Genomic DNA, 19,929 nt, shown 5'->3' with positions numbered 1-19,929 from the left:
TTTGAATGGCAAAATGTCTATGTAGCAACTAAGAAAATGGGATGCGGTTTCCATAAAACTCTCATCCAGGTTCACCCTATAAATCATATTCTTGAAGAAATTCACCTTGAGACCTGAAACTAATTCGAAGCCCTTGAAAATAGCCTTGATGCTCCATAAATTATGACAATGCCCTTCCCAATCAAAATTGTGTCGTCAGCAAACTGAAGGAGCTTGATTTCCATATATTCATTCACCTTATACCCCTCAAATCTTCCTTCCTCGCTCGCCTTTTGAACTAGAGCTGCCAATCCTTCAGCCACCAAAGTAAACAAAAACAACGTTAACGGGTCTCCTTGTCGCAGACCCCTCTCCACCAAAAAATCTTTAGTTAGGCTCCCATTAACTAAGATTGATATTGAACTGTTGAATGTGCAAGCTTCCATCCATCTACACCATAACTCTCCAAAGCCAAACTTCTGTAACATATATCTCATAAAATTCCAGTTGACTCAATCATATGCTTGTTGAAAATCCTCCTTAAAAATGAAACATTCCTTCTTCTCTTTTTTGGCATGATCAATGATTTCATTCAAAGCCAACACATCGTCCAAGATTTATCTCCCTGGTACGAATGTAGTATGTGAAGGTGGGATTAGCCCTTTCAAAACAATTTTGATTCTATTAGCTAGCAATTTTTCCAGAATTTTATACAAGCAGCTGACCAAGCAAATAGGCCTGAATTCTTCGAGACTTTGAGGATTGTGGTTTTTTGAAATCAATGCTATGAAAGATGTTATTACAGCTTTGGGGAGGGTAGTATTCATATGAAACTCCTTAACAAGCTTTGCAACATTTGCCTCCAGTAAGTACCAAAATTTTTGAAGGAACTTAAAGTTTATTTCATCAGGTTCAGGACTTTTCTCGCCGTCGGAATCCCACATCGTTGCCCTAATTTCTTCACTCGAGAATTCTGACTCTAATAACGATTTCTCCCTGTCACACATTTGATTGAATCTTAGCCATTCAAATACAGGTCTTTCCCTTCATACCTCGAGAAGTTATCAACTGCTTCGTTTCTTGTTGCAGCCAGTAGATTGAGATTAGTCACTGCATCTTCTATATCAGCCTCATCGCACTCTCTCCGTTTCATCACAACCTCCTCCACCTTGAGATCAATCCAGCCAAAAGACTCCTTGTTCCAAACCCTCAATTTCTTTCTCAACAATTTAAATTTTTCTTTCATAACATACGACTGCTTGCCAACAACCACAGAAGATCTCCATACCTCCTCCACGAATCATTTAAAGTCTTTATTTTTAAACCAACACGAATTCACCCTAAAAGGCTTTGGTCCCCAATCCAAATCATTAGCTTTAAACCAAATTGGAGAGTGATCACAAATATCTTTGTCCCTCGTGTTCTGCCCAATGATCTTCCAATTGTCAATCAAAGATTTAGATAACAGGAACTTGTCTAGCCTGCTTCTCGCGCTCCCTTCTTTATTAGACCGAGTGAATTTGTTGCCCATGGCTGGTACATCCACCAATGCAACAAAATCTATAAATGCATTGAATTCATTCATATCAGTGAATATGTAATCTCTGTTCCTGCCCATTCTTTCACTCTTTTCTCTCACAGTGTTGAAATTTTCGCCCACACACCAACATCGCTGTTCATAGTTATTTTTATGTTTCACCAATTCTGACCAAAGAAATCTTTTCATCTCTAACAGCAAGACGAATATACATTAACAAAGCGATACAATTGAGTTTTATATTAAGCACATACCCTAATTGAGCCTTCTGTTTTGAAACTGAACACATGTGACATCACGCCAGTCTTCCACATGATCAATATCCCAGTTGATGCTTCATCAGAATCTTTAGCTGACCAACCCACCTCATTCATATTTTGCACTTAGGTTTCTTGGATAAACACCAAATCAGCCTTCCCTTTATTAATGATTTGATTCAACTTTCTTCGTTTCAAAGAAATGTCACATCCTCTAATGTTTAGTGATACAATATTATTCACAATGGTATCTTTTCGCCTTCCTTGATTTCAACCCTTCTCCATTGTGCACCTCCATCTCCCTAATTACCTCTACCAAATTATCTTTCCCCTAGCCTCCTGAAATCCCCAATTGAGTGATTTCCTTCCAAACCTTTGCTGCCAGATTCGCTTCTCGATTTTCCTTTGTTCGTCCTCATTTTTTAGATAGGTTTCACTCTGTTGAAGACTTGTTGTAGATAACTGTTCCTTCTGAGGATTGTGCTGATTGATCCTTCTGTGGTGAGTTTGTTGTATTAACATTGTTGCATGTTATCCCCTTTGGTTTTTGGTGGCTAAGAATTGAGTAGAAGGATTTTGAGATCTGAAAGTCACTGGTTTTGTTGGGTGAGGTGTCGTCATCAACAATGGTAAGACAAAGTTGGGAGATATGTTGATATCCCCATGTTCACTAAGTTCCACGAAATCCCCTGCCCCACCCCGAGTACTTTGGGCTTTGTTGGTCCTCAACAAATGGGCTTTGGGTTTTTTTTGTTATTTCTTTTGGCCTAGTAACCCACTCCAACATCTGAGTGAGCTTTTGGGCCCACAAAAGTGTCTTTACCCAATTCCCATTCGCTGAGTTTAAAATCAATAGATCCTTCCGGAATTGACTTTTGGTAATGATGATATTTTTCTGTGAACTTAAGACAATTGGCTTATGTGACCTATTTTTCCTTTTCCAAGGCCTTTTAAAACATCCCAACACCCCCTACAGCGCACCTTCGACCTCAGCCTCTATTTTGTAATTCCAAGCTCAATCTTCATCTTTAGAACTTTGCCAAGAATCATTATTTCTCGAAGACGTAATTCTTGTGCTCCTTGTTGAAATCCTCATGGGACCATGAGAATATTCCACAACCTTGATCCTAAAAAAAATATCGTTGATTGAAATATTGTATGTCTCATTAAGTACCATACAATATTTAGTCCTTACAAGGATTCTAGTAATGTCCATATTTGACTGTTTGGTTGTTTCTGCGTCTCAGCAAACATGTGCACCGATAGTTTTTGACATAAACTCAAACACCTTTGGGCTCCAAGCGTGGCATGGAAATCCATAAATTCTTAACCATGTTAACCTTTCGTTGTTTACTTCCTGTGGTGTCCATGGCCTGATCTCAATGAACCACTGATTGATCCAGTCTGTTGCTTCCTCGATCAACGCTTTCAATTCTCCTTCGTCATCTTTTTCAAGTAGGCAAATATTGGAACCAAGTGGTGTAACTTTCACTCCAAAATATCCATCCATGTTGAAGTATTCCTGCAAATTGTACGTCGTTCCAGGGTTCTCAATCACGCCAACAAAGGCCTTCTGAAATCTTGCTAAATCTTCCTCTTCCATATTGTACTCTAGATGTGCAAATGGAATCTTTTTTACATGTGTTAAGTTGTCCACAACTTTTCCTGTATTCTGATTCGTCACAACCTAGGCATATGTTTTCCTTCTTCCACCTTGTTCCCTTTTGTTCATGTTGGTAGCTCTATTACATTGAGGCACCGCATCCGACGTTTGTCGCCTTTGTCTGTTTTAAAAATTTCCTTCGTTAGTGTCTCCTTCATTGTTTCGAAGAAACCTCGGTATGTTGGCATATATTTTCTGTGAGCAATGATTATGTTATCCAGTCTGATTGCCATCATTTTTGCATTAGTTACGTTGAAGAAACTTGCAAACCCATAACGTTTCCCCCTCATATCCCTTCTTGGTGGTATAATAACTTCATCGATCTCGCCATAGTCTCTGAAGATCACATATAATTCCTTTGCTCCACAATCCTTAGGAAACTCCGTGAAGAAGAATGTGGTTGTGTAGCAACCTGCCCTAAAAAAAAGGTTTTGAGTCGCCACCTATTCTACCAGGGTGAATAGGAAACCCTACGCATTTAGAGATCGAGGTAAGATATTATATTCAGGTCAAGGGAAGGTGTTAGGCACCCTTAAACCTTTCCTAAGGTTTTATCAAAGATAAGGTTTATGGCTAATAAAGAAAGGTGATAGAAAGTTAATAGGGTAAATGGAAAAATTTGAACCTAATTAGAATTTTAGGGAAGGGGGCTCGCCTTGTTGCCAAGTGCCTACGTACCTTCTTATGGAGGATCAGAGTCAACGTAGTTCGGGGCAGGGTTGTACGCCTTAGATTTAATATGAAGTATTTGAAGGTATTTTGAGTTACCTTATCGTAGTTTTGAAATTTGTGGTTTTGCAAGGCATTTTGAGTTACCTTATTCGCAGTTTTGAAATTCGCAGTATTGAAGAGATGAGTGTTTTAAGATTTGGCGTACAACCCTGATTTAATATGTTTTCGTTAGGTGTGATGATCAATAGGTTTGATCACCATAGTTAACGGATTAGATGAAGGATTGCTGACCATTCTGATCGATAGATTCGATCATCACGAACAGCAAATAAAATGTATTTTAGTTTTAGATAATTAAATTACTAGTTTTATCATTATCTCTCATAATCAATAGATTTGATTATTACACGATAACGAATTTCATTATTGTATTTTATTGCTTTATTTCCCGCCAATGCGATCATTAGGTAAGATCGAATCAAAGAGAAAATTAACCAAGGATCAATTGAATAAGAATTAATGTTTTTGCCCAAATGGCCAATGGGATTGGGCAAACCCTAATGCTTTGATAAACCTCTCTAGGGTTTTTGTGATTTTTATCAGTTAAAACTGATTAAATAGATTAATCGAAATAATCGGATAATCGGGAAGCAATCCTAACCCTAGTTATTAACCTAATCCTAATTTATTATCCTAACCATATTTAAATAAATTAATTAAATTGAACACAATTAATTAATATTAATCTAAATAATTAAATAATAGAACAAATAAAAAAATATAGAAAACCTGGGCATGATCCTGTGTTGCTGAGATCTTGAAGGAGCATGGTGAACCTCTTCCTTGCTGACGTTAGATCTGATGATCTATTCATCCAGTGGTGGGAGTGGAAGGTGCGTCATAAGCCAATGAGGACGCGTGGTACAGGATCAAATAAACCTGCGTTTCATTAAAAATAATGTTGGGGGTGGGGATCAAACCCACGCCCCTTACCTCAAACGCCTCACATACCATTCCAACCAGGCGATCCATCTGTTTATAGTATGCATTGGAAACATAATATATAAAACTGAAGCCCATTAAGAAAACGTGCGCGAGAATTTTAAACTGGCCAGTAATGCAAGGACACATCATCATCTTCTTCGTAAAAACCTGCAACATTTCTTTTACACCACTTTTTGTAGGTTAGTTATAAAAACGTATACCTACTACACCTATCCCTTGCCAAATCCCTCATACACGCCTAGAAATCATGACTAAAACCATGGTTGGTTTCGTCTCAACCAAACGAGATCAATGATACCTGTTTCAAGCTATAATTTTTGCTAAATCGACAAACCCTAAAAATGTGAGTTATGAACCCTAATATGGTGAATCACAGTATACACACGTAACGAACAAATTGATAGCCCGGGGATGATCAGTACATCATAACAAACACATGTATGTCATTAAAGCATGATAAAGATGCGTGAATCATTGCATTTGAACTCAAATTCAGAAGGGCAAACCATGAGCTATGTGGATTGATTCTGAACGCTTCGAACCTTACAATTGATTGGGACAGCTCCAGAGAAGGTCGAGTAAGCTTATTGAATCCTTGGAATCACTGGAACTGGCCTGAAATTTGATCTTATACACAGCTCTGCTTCACCGTTTTTTTTAACTTGGGATTAGGGCTCTTCTCCCAATTTTTTGCCCTTGAGAACTAGGAGTTGTTACACATATATAGTAGACTCAATTAGGGTACCAAATATGGATGCCATCTTGATAAATCCATAGAATGATTTTTGGTACAAATATGATTCCAAATCTTTCTAAAATTGGTTTTTTTGAATTCAATCTCATGCCAATCATCCTTTACATGAATTTTGTATTCAATATGTGTCATTTAGAGAGTAATTCTGATTGGAAACCAAACCATAATCAAATCTTTTCATATTTTTCCCAATTATTTGATTTAAATCATATTTTAATGAATAAAAATCCAATAAAATATCAAATAAAATCAATTAACCATGGTCTTGGGCTTAGAACTCCTTGATGGATTTAGGAACAAAATTGGGTCATAAAAAGTTAAGCCCATTTGTAAGAAAATCAACTTTGGTCCTTCTTTGTTTCATATATTTCACCAACAAATTAGCCAACTTTGAAAAAGTGTATCTCCTGAAGGATAGAAAAACACTTAGAAAGGGGGGGGGGGGGGGGGTTGAATAAGTGTGACTTTAAAAACTCTTAAGATAAAAACAATTGCACAATGATTTTTATCCTGGTTCGTTGTTAACGAAACTACTCCAGTCCACCCCCTTAGAGTAATTTACCTCACCTGAGGATTTATTCCACTAATCAACCTTGATTACAATGGTTTTCCACTTAGATACCCTCTAAGTCTTCTAGAGTATTCTAAACACACCTTGATCACTCTAGGAATCTTTTACAAATTAATGTAAACAAATTCTTACAAGAGTATTACAATGCTTCTTAATAAGCTATAATCACAACTGTGATATTTCTCTTAAGTTCTAAGCTTAAATCTCACTAAGATATTACAAGTGTAGTGAGGTTGAAGATGAAGTTTGAGAGCTTTTGAATTTGACAGCGTTTCTGTATTTTTGCGTAAGAGTTGTGTATTCAGCTTCTCATCAGAACTTCTATTTATAAGCGTTTTGAGAAGATGATCGTTGGGAGCATTTAATGCGTTGCATGATCCGTACAGCATTTCATTTAATGTTTCACTCTTTTGTCAACTACCTCGAGCCTTGCTTTTCCTGCTTTAACTGACTTTGCCTTTAATAGCTTCTAACGTTCCTTTTGTCAGTCAGCGTAGCCTGTCATCTTGTACTTGCTTCTGATATGATGTTTGTAGATACAACGTTTGAATTAATCAGAGTCAAACAGCTTGGTGCAGAGCATCTTATTGTCTTTTGACTTTGAAGTGCTTCTAGCGTGATACCATAATAACTTCAGTGCTTCTGCTTCTGAACTCAAGTTCTTCTGATGCTTCAATAGACCATGTTCTGATTCTGCTTAACCATCTTCTGATGTCTTGCGAGAGCATGTTCTAGTGTTGCATACTTGAACCTTCTGAGTCAGTGCTTCTTGCGCTGAATTGTGCATACTCTTTATATATTTCCTTAAATGGAAAATGCATAGGATTAGAGTACCACATTGTCTTATACAAAATTCATATACATTGTTATCATCAAAACTAAGAATATTGATCAGAACAATTCTTGTTCTAACAATCTCCCCCTTTTTGATGATGACAAAAACATATATAATTGATATGAATTTGCAATCAGAAATAACAGATGACCAAAGACAATTACACAGTTATAGCATAAGCATATAAACATAGTGTGTGAATATGTCTCCCCCTGAGATTAACAATCTCCCCTTGAAATAAATACTGGAAGAATTTATAAATAAAAGACTTCCCTGAGTATTTTCCATTTCAGTCGAGACGTTCACATTTGCCTAGAACTTTAGAACATTCAGAGCTTATGCTTCTTGCTTTCCATAGGACAGCATCAGAGCTTTGAATTTCTTCTTGAATCATAGCATGCTTGATTGTATCAGAACATTCTTGAATGTATTAGAGCATCATCAGAGCATCTTTACATCCTGAAATGTTTCAGAACAAACTAGACAACAAAAGTCAGAGCATGAATGAATCAGAATATTCTTTTAAGAAAGAACATGTATCAGAGCAATGCTAGAAAACTATCAGAGCAAACTTTGATAAGTTCTTAAAAAGAAGATGTATCAGAACATACGAAGGATAAGAATGTGTTAAAGCATATTCTGCCACGAGAATATCAGAACATTCTTCCTTCTTGCTTCTGATCTTGAAGCTTCACAGCACTAAGCTTGCTTCAATTCCAAGTGCATGTTTCTTTACAGAATTGCTTTTCCCCATGTATTTGCTTCTCATGTTGAGCTTTTTCAGAATATCTTCAATCTTGCAAAAAATCTCAAAGACATAGAACTTGCAAATATTGTTAGGAATGTTGAGACTCACTCCCAGCAACTGATATAATAAATCAAATCAATTATCATGTTTCTCCCCCTTTTTTGTCATAACATCAAAAAGCATTTAAAAGATTCAGATGAAAAACAATATGAGTGAAAAAGATAATATTCCATTAATTCAACAAAATATCAGAAGATACAAAAGAATAGAAGCAGATGCAAGAAACAGATGCAAGAAATAAGAAGACAACTAAGACCAAAGGACTACGACTAGCCTAGCTTAGAAACTATTTTGGCCAGAAGGTTTTGAATCTCATAAGTGCTTTCTGTCTGCGTCTTCATGAATGAGCAAAACTCATTGTGAGTATCTTCATGCTTATCCAAACGAGAAGCAAGATCATCTTGATTCTTTTGAAGAGCCTTCATGGCGTTCACCAAAAGAGAAGGTTCATCAGAAGCAGCTTCACAACTATCATTCAAAGGAGTGGCATGCTCAACAGCAGCATCAATCATGAGAACATCATCTTGATTTTCCTGAACAGGAAGTTTATCAGCAGGATGATTCTCAGCATCTTGAGTCTCAGCATCAGCTTCTGACATAGAAGCATCTTCAGCATAATCTGGAGCAGGGATATCAGAATCTTCATTCTCAAGAGCCCGAAGAATCTCAGCCAGATTCCTTGGAGGTGTAGGAGCAGCAACTTCTGATGGGTATTCAACAGCTGGATATACCATATCTGGTGCTTTCTCTGAGGGATTCTCCCTTAGCCAGTTGAATAAAAACTGAAAATCTCCAGTCAGAATAATGAATTGAGGCTTCCACACAACCATTGTTAGGCATGGTTCATCTTCAAGTTCATCTACAAACTTCTTCTCCTCAAGAGATCTCCAATTTCTGATTGGATGATAGTACTTATCATCATCAAGCTCCAAGCAGTGACCAGAAGAACCAGATGCCTCAGCCACGCATTTCTTCTGGATGTTCAGAGCATCAATCTGAAATTCCTTCTTAAAGATTTTCCATAAGCTTCGAATAGCAACATGATCCAACTTGGAGTCATGAGCAGCTCTCAAAGTTTCCATCCTTGTTCTGAACTTAAGCTTGAATAGGTCAAAGCACATATCAAGAGAGGGTTCAGGAGGATTAAAGGTGAAACGATAATCAGGGTACAAAAGGCAATAGGGTTTGGATTTTCTTGAAGGTAAATAATGAGTTAGAGAAGATGTAGAATCTGTGGTGAAGGTGGAATTTTCATAAGGTGTTGGGGGAATGGCATTTAGTGGTTCAGGGTTCAGAATATGTGTAGAAGGAGGTGGTTGGTAACTGTTTGGAAAGGTGAAAGAATTTTGGGGTTCAGAAGGAGGAGGCTTTTTCTGAGAGGAACAGGCAGAAGAATCTGCACGAAAAGCTTTCTTAATGCGCTTATCAAGGTATTCATCAGATTGTACTTTGAGAGGATCAAAGAGTTGCATCTGCTTCTTAGCTGGCTTAGCATTAGGTTCTGCTTCTGAGGCCTTTCTCTTTAACTTCTTTTCTTTCTTCTTCTGCTCTTTCTTTCTCAACTCATCCAGAGATGGAAGAGTTCTCCCTCGAATCCACGCAGTATCAACATAAGTTTGAGCTTTTACACATGACTTCAAATAGCGCTTAACAGACTTGTCTAGCTCTTCTTTGAACATGTGAGAGAAACTCTCAACAGGGATTCTTCTAGTCAGAATATCTGGAAATATTCTTGGAATAGAAGTTACCTTCTCAATCAGCTGCATCCTTTGTAAATCAAAAGCATTCAGAATGCGTCCTTGGATGACAGTTAAGAACTTGGGCGAACCAACAGCTCACAGAAGATCCAACATGTCACTTTCAATCAGAATATCTGAGATCATTCTGGCAAGAGGGATAGTGTTCTTCTTGAAATTTGGATTCTTCTTACGTTCTTCATCTCTTGATTCTTCAATATTTGTCTTCAAATGTTGAAAGAGAATGTTTGAGAGATTAACTTGTATACCTTTTCTAATGCAGAAAAGTACATACTTTAGATCCTGATTTACGTACGTAGCAGCAAGAGATCGCTTTCTATGATAGAGAGATCCCAGGATAATCTCAGCCCAAACTCTATAGGAAGGCTTCAAAGAAGTAGTTTGATGAGATGCAGATCCAGAGGAAGACAATTCTCTATCAACTTTCTCCCAATCAACTCTACCAGGAAGAGCACCTGTGATTCCATCTGAGTCATCAAGACCATACAACTTCCTTATCATCTTCTCAGTCACAACAACTTCATGCCCTAATACGAAGGAGATGATAGCGGTTGGAGTAACTGTTGCATGAGTCCAGAAATCCGTAACCAAGAGTGGATAAACAGGTCCAACCAATCTTTCAAAGTAGTTTGACCAACCTTGTACCAGCATTGCAGCCTTGGTTTTGAAATCATGTTCCAACAGATTTTCAAAATCCACCATTGTTTCGCATAGAACTTCCAGTTCCTCATGTGGAATAGAACAAGTATTCAGGGGATGATATCCATATTTGTGTTGAACGAGATGTGCTAAAGACATTTTGTGTTGAGTACTTGAGGATGAAAGCATGAATTCACTCTAAGATTCGGTTTAGAAACTAGGGTTTATGCAAGAACGAGAAAGAGGGAGATGAATGAAAGAGACAATGAATGAAGAGAGAGAATGTAAAGAGATGAATTGTTATGGAGATGAGTTTATAAAGGGACGTATTTGAAATGAAATGCAATATGCATTTGAAATCAAATGCATTTAATGAGAAATGACGTTGGGAGAGATAACGTAATATTTGAAATGATTTGCACAGTTATCTAGGGCGACGTCTCCTCAATTGCACGCGTACTTGTCCAAATAGAGTTAACACGTTTTCAATCATCTGGAAAGCTGGTGACAGCTGTTTTGCTTTAAAAGAGATTCTGAATCAACTTAGATAATGAAACGTTAGTAATAACAGAATCAAAACTTCTAATTGATCAACATCAGAACTTCTTATAAGAAGATAAAACAAAATCATTTCAGAACTAATCCATACGTCAGAACTTCTCATCTTTTCATTCTGGGCATAAATCCATACTGATATTCTTCAGAATGAACTTAAACCTATCTTCAGCAAGGGGTTTTGTAAAGATATCAGCCCATTGATGGTCTGTATCAACAAAGTTTAAAGAAAGAACACCCTTCTGAACATAGTCCCTAATGAAATGATGTTTGATCTCAATATGTTTATATTTGGAATGTAAGATTGGATTCTTAGACAAACAAATAGCATAAGTATTATCACAGGAGATAGGAATGTTACTCTCATATATCTGATAATCTTCTAACTGACTCTTCATCCAGAGCATCTGTGTACTACATCCAGCAGCAGCAACATATTCTGCTTCTGTTGTAGAAAGGGCAATGGTAGCTTGCTTCTTGCTCTACCAGGAGATCAGATGACTTCCAAGAAATTGACAACTTCCAGAAGTACTCTTTCTTTCAATTCTATCTCCAGCGTAATCAGCATCATAGAATCCTACTAAGTTGTATTCTTTAGATCTTCTGTAGACTAAACCAATATTAGTAGTACCTTTTAGATACCTCAGAATTCTCTTAACAGCTGTTAATTGAGATTCTCTAGGATCTGATTGGAATCTTGCACACAGCCACACACTGAATAAAATATCAAGTCTAGAAGCAGTAAGATATAGAAGAGATCCAATCATACCTCTGTACAACTTCTGATCTACCTTCTTACTTACCTCATCCTTACCTAAGATACACGTTGGATGCATAGGAGTCTTTGCTTCTTTACTTTCAGAAAGATTGAACTTCTTCAGAAGTTCTTTCACATACTTGGTTTGGTGAACATACGTTCCTTCTGATGTTTGATTGATCCGGATCCCAAGGAAGTACTTGATTTCTCCCATCATACTCATTTCAAACTCAGCCTTCATAGACTTAGCAAACTCCTTTCCAAGTGTAGCATTAGATGTTCCAAATATAATATCATCAACATAAATTTGGGAAATTAAAAGATCCTTTTTAAAGGTTTTACAAAAGAGGGTAGTATCCACTTTTCCTCTAGTGAAACCATTATCCAGAAGGAAAGAACTTAATCTTTCATACCAAGCTCTAGGAGCTTGCTTCAATCCGTATAATGATTTCTTTAGTTTAAAAACATGATCTGGAGACTTAGAGTCTTCAAAACCAGGAGGTTGGTGGACATAGACTTCCTCATCTATATAACCATTTAAGAAGGCACTCTTAACATCCATCTGATATAGAGTGATGTTATGTTGAGTGGCAAAATAAATCAATAAGCGAATAGATTCTAATCTGGCCAGTGGTGCAAAGGTTTCTGTATAGTCAATACCTTCTTGCTGACTATAGCCCTGAGCCACCAGTCTGGTTTTGTTTCTTACAACTTCTCCTTTTTCGCTTAGCTTGTTTTTGAAGACCCACTTCATACCAATGATGTTAAATCCTTTTGGTCTAGGAACAAGATCCCACACATCATTCCTTGTAAACTGATTTAGTTCTTCTTGCATGACAATTATCTAGTCTGCATCTTCTAGAGCTTAATCAACAGAAGTTGGCTCGATCAGAGAAACAAGACCTAATTGACATTCTGCATTGTTCTTAAGGAATGCTCTTATTCTGATAGGATCATCCTTCTTTCCAAGAATGACATCTTCTGAATGAGCAGAGATGAGTCTAGAAGATCTTCTGACAGTTGGCTCTTCAGAAATTTTGAGATTCTCTAAAGAAGCAGCAACTTGATCTTCTGATACTTTGCTTCTAGGTTCTTCAGCTTCTGTACTTTGCTTCTTAATTCTTCAGCTTCTGAAATTGAGATATCTATATCTGCAAAATTCTCAAACTGCTTTGGCTTTTCAATACCAAGCTTATCATCAAATCTGATATTGATTGATTCTTCAACAATCAATGTTTCAGTATTGTATACTTTGTAGCCTTTAGAGTGTTCAGAATATCCAAGAAGGAAACACTTATGTGCCTTAGAATCAAACTTACTCAGATGATCTTTAGTATTCAGAATAAAACAAACACATCCAAACGGATGAAAATATGAAATGTTGGGCTTTCTGTTCTTCCACAATTCATAAGGAGTCTTATTAAGAATATGTCTGATAAAGATTCTATTCTGAATATAGTATGCAGTGTTTATTGCTTCTGCCCAGAAGTGCTTAGCCATATTGGTTTCGTTGATCATGGTTTTGGCCATTTCTTGTAGAGTCCTATTCTTTCGCTCCACAACTCCATTTTGCTGTGGAGTTCTAGGGCAAGAGAAATCATGGTCAATACCATTTTCTTTAAAGTAAACCTCAAAGAATCTATTCTCAAATTCGCCACCATGATCACTTCTGACCTTTATGATTTTACACTCTTTCTCAGATTGAATCTGAGTGCAGAATTCAAAGAACACTGAATGAGACTCATCCTTGTGTTTCAATAACTTTACCCATGTCCAACAACTATAATCATCTACGATGACTAATCCATATTTCTTCCCTCTGACAGATGCTGTTTTGACTGGTCCAAACAGATCAATGTGCAGAAGTTCTAGCAGGCTAGAGGAAGAAACAACATTCTTATACTTGAATGCAGGTTTGGAAAACTTCCCTTTCTGACATGTTTCGCAAAGAGCATCTGATTTGTATTTCAGATTAGGGAGACCTCTGACCAGATTTAGTTTGTTAATCTGATAAATCTTTCTCAAACTAGCATGGCCTAATCTTCTGTGCCAGACCCATTGCTCTTCGCTAACAGACATAAGACAAGTTACCTTCTGATTCTTAAGATCCTGAAGATCAATCTTGTAAATGTTGTTCTTTCTCTTGCCTGTAAATAGGATTGAGCCATCCTTCTGACTTACAGCCTTACAAGACTTTTGATCAAAGATTATGTCATAACCATTGTCACTTAATTGACTTATGGACAACAAGTGATGAGCTAATCCATCTACCAGAAGAACATTAGTTATAGAAGGAGAGTTACCAGTACTTATGGTTCCTGAGCCAATTATCTTGCCCTTCTGATCTCCTCCAAACTTAACTTCTCCAGCAGATTTAAGCACCAGGTCTTGGAACATAGACCTTCTTCTTGTCATGTGTCGAGAGCACCCAGAGTCCAGGTACCATGACATGCTTTCCTTTGTCTTCTTTGCAGCCAAGGATATCTACAACGGGAATAATCTTTTCCTTAGGTACCCACATTTTCTTGGGTCCTTTCTTGTTAGTTCTTCTCAAGTTCTGATTGAACTTGGGTTTAGAATGATAAACAACAGGAGGTACAGCATGATAATTCTTATTCTGAGTTACATGATATTTCCTAGGTTGTGTCACATGCTTCTTAGTGTGTGTAATGTGAAAGCTTTTAGCATGTGATGTGAGCCTAATATCATGGGAGTGGCCATACTTGAACTGATCATACAAGGGCTTGTATGTGATTTTCATATCATCTACAGGTTCAAGTTTGTATGGGGTTTCACCCTCATAGCCAATGCCAACTCTCTTGTTTCCACTAACAGCATATATCATAGAGGCAAGTTGACTTCTTCCAATACCTCTAGATAAGAACTTTCTAAAGCTCAAGTCATATTCTTTAAGAATATTGTTCAGACTAGGAATAGACTTTTCTGATTCAGAAGGAGATCCAACATCTTTGGATAATTTTAAAACTTTTTCCTTCGGTTCAAAATTTTCTACTTCCAGCTTCTTAGTTTCATATTCAAATAGCTTTTTCAGCTTTTTGTATTTGATACTAAGATGAGCCTTGAGTTCCAGAAGTTCTGTTAAACTAGAAACTAACTCTTCTCTAGATAGTTCAGAAAATACCTCTTCAGAATCTGATTCTGATGTAGATTCTGATCCATCATCAACTGTGGCCATCAGCGCAATGTTTTCCTGCTCGCCTTCAGAGTCTGATTCTGATGAATTTGAATCATCCCAAGTTGCCATAAGACCTTTCTTCTCATGAAACTTCTTCTTGGGCTTCTCCTTATGAAGCTTTGGGCATTCACTCTTGTAATGTCCTGGCTCATTGCACTCAAAGCACGTGACCTTCTTCTTGTCATATCTTCTGCTTCCAGAAGATTCTCCTTTTTCAAGCATCTTAGAACTTTTGAAGTTCTTGAACTTCCTATGCTTGCTTTTCCAGAGTTGGTTTACCCTTCTGGAGATCATGGACAGTTCATCTTCTTCTTCTGATTCTGATTCTTCAAAATCTTCTTCTTCAGTCTGAAAAGCGTTAGTGCACTTTTTATAATTAGATTTTAATGCAATAGACTTACCTTTCTTCTGAGGTTCATTAGCATCCAAATCTATTTCATGACTCCTCAGAGCACTGATCAACTCTTCAAGAGAGACTTCATTCAGGTTCTTGGCAATTTTGAATGGAGTCACCATTGGACCCCATCTTCTTGGCAAGCTTCTGATGATCTTCTTGACGTGACCAACCTTTGTGTATCCCTTGTCAAGAACTCTTAATCCAGCAGCTAGAGTTTGAAATCTTGAGAACATTGTTTCAATGTTTTCATCATCCTCCATCTTGAAGGCTTCATATTTCTGGATTAAAGCAAGAGCTTTAGTCTCCTTGACTTGGGCATTTCCTTCATGAGTCATTTTCAATGATTCATATATGTCATGGGCAGTTTCCCTGTTAGATATCTTCTCATATTCAGTGTGAGAGATAGCATTCAGCAAAACAGTCCTTGACTTGTGATGATTTTTGAATTGCTTTTTTTGATCATCACTCATTTCTTGTCTTGTCAGCTTTACTCCACTAGCTTTCACAGGATGTTTGTAACCATCCACCAGAAGATCGCATAAGTCACCATCTAATCCAAGAAAGTAACTTTCGAGTTTATCTTTCCAATATTCAAAGTTTTCACCATCGAATACTGGTGGTCTAGTGTAGCCATTGTTACCATTTCCATTGTATTGCTCAGCCGAGCCAGATGTAGATGTAGGTGTTGGAGTATCACCCATCTTGACTTAATGTTTTTCTCTTCCTGAATCTTTTCTAAACACGGTTAAGTGCTTGCACCTTAGAACCGGCGCTCTGATGCCAATTGAAGGATAGAAAAACACTTAGAAAAGAGGGGGGTTGAATAAGTGTGACTTTAAAAACTCTTAAGATAAAAAAAATTGCACAATGATTTTTATCCTGGTTCGTTGTTAACGAAACTACTCCAGTCCACCCCCTTAGGGTGATTTACCTCACCTGAGGATTTAATCCACTAATCAACCTTGATTACAATGGTTTTCCACTTAAATACCCTCTAAGTCTTCTAGAGTATTCTGATCACACCTTGATCACTCTAGGAACCTTTTACAAATTAATGTAAACAAATTCTTACAAGAGTATTACAATGCTTCTTAATAAGCTATAATCACAACTGTGATATTTCTCTTAAGTTCTAAGCTTAAATCTCACTAAGATATTACAAGTGTAGTGAGGTTGAAGATGAAGTTTGACAGCTTTTGAATTTGATAGCGTTTCTGTATTTTTGCGCAAGAGTTGTGTATTCAGCTTCTCATCAGAACTTCTATTTATAGGCGTTTTGAGAAGATGACCGTTGGGAGCATTTAATGCGTTATGTGATCCGTACAGCATTGCATTTAATGTTTCACTATTTTGTCAACTACCTCGAGCCTTGCTTTTCCTGCTTTAACTGACTTTGCCTTTAATAGCTTCTAACGTTCCTTTTGTCAGTCAGCGTAGCCTGTCATCTTGTACTTGCTTCTGATCTGATGTTTGTAGATACAACGTTTGAATTAATCAGAGTCAAACAGCTTGGTGCAGAGCATCTTCTTATCTTTTGACTTTGAAGTGCTTCTAGCGTGATACCATAAGAACTTCAGTGCTTCTGCTTCTGAACTCAAGTTCTTCTGATGCTTCAATAGACCATGTTCTGATTCTGCTTAACCATCTTCTGATGTCTTGCGAGAGCATGTTCTGATGTTGCATACTTGAACCTTCTGAGTCAGTGCTTCTTGCGTTGAATTGTGCATACTCTTTATAGATTTCCTGAAATGGAAATGCATAGGATTAGAGTACCACATTGTCTTATACAAAATTCATATGCATTGTTATCATCAAAACTAAGAATATTGATCAGAACAATTCTTGTTCTAACATCTCCCTCAATTTTTAAGGTATGGAAGAGTTCTAGGACTTTTTGGAAACCTCAAGATTTCCTCTACAAGACACTTTGGAACATATTTTTCATTTGGAGATTTTATCTTGATGATATGGCATTTTACAAAAAACTGCTTTTGGTTGACTTTTGAAAAGGACCTATAATCGTTTGTACCATATCTCTCAAACGAAGCATTTCTGGCCTTGGCTTGTGAGAGACAAAGTTGTATAGAATTTAATTTCCTTCAAAATAGGCTTTGAGTGAGAAATTTCTGATACTCCATGTGAAAGTTATGGCCAGTCAAAGTTGAGTTGACTTTCTCCTATAAAAACCCTAATTTGAACCTTTTGAATTTGTTCATTTCTGAGTTTTTTTATTTAATGATTCATGATCAACCTTTGATCAAATTATGGATATAACCTCAAATACTTGATGTTGACCAAAAGTCTTGAAGTTTGATTGTATTTTGACTATAGTTGACTTTTAGGTCAAACTAGTCGACTGTGGATCATCTGAGCCATTGAGTGAGCAATCCTTTGAGTTGAAACTTGCCTTTTGACATGGAGATTTTTTGAATCATAATGAGTCATATGAAATCCATTAGAGACCTTATTTTGTCAATTTCCTTAGGAGGATACAAAAACCCTAGTTCAGGAGATCCTTGCTTAGGAGAATGCCTTGATAAAACCCTTGAGCCTTTGAGGAACCTTTGATTGAATATAAGAGGGTAAATTTTGGGGTATGAAAGGTTGTTGCTTTCGACCTTCTTACATTTTTGTACCCTCCTTCACTTGTATTCCATGGTTTTTTCCTCTCCTCCTACTGTCTTCTGGTTCTCCTGATTGGGATCCACTATGCCATTATGCTTACAGTTCCTTTTCTTATTTGGGTTGAGATGTTTACGTTTATGGTTGATGATGCTTTTAGAGTTATAGATGTTTACGTTTTTGGTTGATGATGTTCTTAGGGTTATGGAAAGTTAGATAGAGGTTGGAGGTTCTCTCTCTTCATCGGAAAAAAATGGTATTTATCGTTAGTGTGATGGTAACTACTTACATAAATGAAAAGTATATAATATTTATGATATTAATGTGTGTGATGGCAATAGAAGAGTTAGACCCAGTACAACAAAACTTCACAAGAGGCGAAAAAAAAGAGTTATATTATCCAATACATAGTGATATCCCACTACAAAATGCTAGAGACCCTGCTTCTTACTAACACTCTCTAACACGCCAAAATAACTACACCATAGCAAACTAAGGTTACCTATACACCACTATATTCAAGCAAAATAGAAATTTCTATAGAGTATAAACATCAAAATCACAAACGAAAAAAACATAAAGTACAAACACCAAAAATCTCAATCGAAAAAACATGCAAAATGGTAATCCGCTCCATTGGCACTATGAGAAACAGTTGACAGAACAAGCTACTGAACTCCAAGATTTCAACCTCAACAAGCTCTCCAGAATAATAAGGAATTAAATGTCAAATCCCACGTCCACTTAGGGGTAGTTGGTACTTCCTAAGCGTATAGAATTCAGACCTAAAAACTCCTATAAATACCTCAACCACGAAATTGAAAGAAACAATCTCATATAGACACAAATATTGGATACACAAAGTTTCTTACTTATCTACTAGAGTTAGTTTTAAACCTTACAACAAACCTTAAAAGTCTATTACAATATTTAAAAACTAGAGATTATCACATGCTATACTCTTATCAAGTACATATAGAAAAGAGAGCACAAAATTTGACAAGGATAATTTTCAGACCTGAAACACGACTTAAATGATATAAGATGTTAGGAGCACCCACATCGGTAGGTACCTCACAAATTTCAATAAATTTGTGTAAGTGTATGCAGATAATTTTCAGAATATGGATGACAATATTGTGGAAGAGGGGCTTTGCAGGGCATCGTAGCAATGTTGTCCACATGTGAAATTTTGAAATAAAAATATAATAAAAAAGAAATAATATTAGTAATAAATGTAACAGCTTTATTTTCAACTAGAAAAATAACACTAGTGGGACCCATTTTAGAATTTTAGAATAGCTGTATGGATATTTGAAAAATGTAGTTGGGTGGTTTAAATAATTGAAAAATATGAAATAATATATTATATTAGATGAGGTCCATTTACACTACCAAGTTGAGTGGTATGGATGTGAATGCTCTAACGATAATTTTGATTTAAAATTTTTTGGCTTTTATAAATAGATTGGCGTCATCTACAAAATATTTAAATTTAAAAGATGTATTAATATCAAGAGTGAGTTAAAATAATTAGATATCAAGGGTCTGTTTGATAAAAATAACAGTTGGGTGATAAATTAGCTGATAACTTATAGCTTATGGCTGATGACTAATGACTGATAGCTTATAGCTTATAGCTGATGGTTGAGACTGATAGTTCATAAACTAATTGAAGTGTTTGGTAAAATTAGCGCTTTAACTAACCTATAAATGTAAAATGACATAAAAGTTATTCAATAAATAATTATTTCATTTTAAATTAAAATAAATTATAAAGGATAAAAGTGGATTTTTATTAAAATAATAAGGATAAAAAAGATGAAAAAATGATAAGCTATAAGTTATAAGCTAAAATGCTATTTGAAATAACGTTTGAAAAATAAGCTACAAACTAGCAAAATAAGCTATAAATTCGTGATGAC

This window comes from Vicia villosa, linkage group LG3 (genome assembly GCF_029867415.1).
Source record: "Vicia villosa cultivar HV-30 ecotype Madison, WI linkage group LG3, Vvil1.0, whole genome shotgun sequence".
NCBI lineage: Eukaryota > Viridiplantae > Streptophyta > Magnoliopsida > Fabales > Fabaceae > Vicia > Vicia villosa.
The sequence above is the reverse complement of the archived record's forward strand: the minus strand, read 5'-3'. Positions refer to the sequence as shown.